Raw genomic sequence first — 1786 nt, forward strand, 5'->3', positions numbered from 1 at the left:
ACCCGAAAGGATGAAAAGCAAAGTCGATCTCAGCGGAATTTGAACTCAGAACATAGCGACGGGCGAAATACCGCTAAGCATTTCGTCCAGAGTGCTAACGATTCTGCCAGCGCACTAACGATTCCGAGAGCACACCGCCATACGCATATATATAATAATATTTTGTATCATGGGTAAGGCCAAAACAAAACGAAGTAAATGCAAGGTAAATCGCAAGAAAGCAAATATGTGAATTAATGTAGACTTACCTTGTATTCAATATTTCGGGGTTATGACCCCATTTTCAAGAAATTGACGAACGTTGCTGTTGTGCGTGTGTGGAGTGGACACGCACAGAAGGATGTTGCTACAACAACCAGCTAGCTTCCTGTAACTCCCTTCTATTGTTGATCTTGGGTTTCTTTTGGTGTATGTAATAATATTTGTATATAATAATACTTGTTTTTAAGTCAAGATATAATAGTCCAATGGATTGAGATCTGGAGAATTAGGAGGCCAAATTTTAGGGGTTATGTGATCATGAAAATTTTCAACCATCCATTCCTGTGTAACAAGAGCCATGTGTGATAGTGCAGTCTTACTGAAACACATACGGCCTTCCATTGCATACATTGTCTATCCAGGGCTTAACAATTAGGCAGCAGAGTTAACTCTAAGGCCTTGTGGAAAGAAGTAAGGAGGCATCACATGTCCTTCATTGCTGAGAACCCTTAAAACTATGACAGTTGCATGCATAACACTTGGAACTTCAGAAGAGTCTGCACATAACCATCTGTCATTTCTTTTGTTAACTTTTTGATCTTAGTCGAAATTTTTCTCAAACGAGAAAAATCAACTCTACCGGATTTTTCAGTTTATTTAAGAGCCTTTTATATCTGATGTAGTAATTTTCTTTTGCTTTTTCTAACAAATTAACCTTTCCTCATCACATAAGACTTATATCTGATGTCTTTGTGGACAACACTCCTGACTGTTCCTTCTTTTGCAATTGACTTCATGAACTTTCTGAGATTGTAATCAATGGTCTGTTGAACTTGCAGGATAAATTCAGGTGTTCTGATGATTTCCGGACGTTTAGAATGCTTTTTATTTTGATACTGGTGATATGTTTCCCTCTTCAGTCTATAACTCCTTACAAACTTTGTAGACGAAAGATCTGGCAACTTTTAAAAATCGAGATATTTCTAAATCCCTATGCTCAGCCTTTATAACCATAATAACAGCATGCCTCTTCATTTCTTGAGTAAGCTGAGGGTCTGCCATTATTATTTTCTGAAACAAATATTATACAGAGTTAGCAAAAGATGCAGCAATGACCCAAAAAAAGCATGTCCTCAAATACCTTACGCACCCTTTATACAGAGTTATGGTAAATTCTGTTAAAAACATAGTAAAGTACAATATAAAGCTCAACGACCTTCGCATTTCACCCTGTGCTAGCCAGTATTAGTATTATAGTATTCAATTATATATATATGTGTGTGTGTGTATGTGTATGTGTGTGTGTGTTTGTGTGTGTGTGTGTGTGTGTGTGTGTATTTGTGTGTGTATATATATATATATGTATGTATGTGTGTGTGCCTGTGTGTCCGTGTTTATCTCTCCACCATCACTTGACAACCGATGCTGGTGTGTTTACGTCCCCGTAACTTAGCGGTTCGGCAAAACAAACCAATAGAATAAGTACTAGGCTTAATTTGCTCGACTAAAGGCGGTGCTCCAGCATTGCCGCAGTCAAATAACTGAAATAAGTAAAAGAATATGAATATATATATATATATATATA

At 37.1% G+C, this 1786-nt stretch overlaps 1 long non-coding RNA gene across 2 annotated transcripts in view; it reads right to left on the reverse strand.

Annotated features, from left to right (window-relative positions):
* Positions 1-1786, reverse strand: part of LOC128248885 (uncharacterized) — a 47155-nt gene that overhangs the window by 17132 nt on the left and 28237 nt on the right. For both annotated transcript variants that reach the window (XR_008265028.1, XR_008265026.1), the window contains exon 2: positions 249-1272. This is a non-coding gene — a long non-coding RNA (uncharacterized LOC128248885). The remainder of the gene's footprint in view (positions 1-248; positions 1273-1786) is intronic.

This window comes from Octopus bimaculoides, chromosome 1 (genome assembly GCF_001194135.2).
Source record: "Octopus bimaculoides isolate UCB-OBI-ISO-001 chromosome 1, ASM119413v2, whole genome shotgun sequence".
Classification (NCBI taxonomy): Eukaryota; Metazoa; Mollusca; class Cephalopoda; order Octopoda; family Octopodidae; genus Octopus; species Octopus bimaculoides.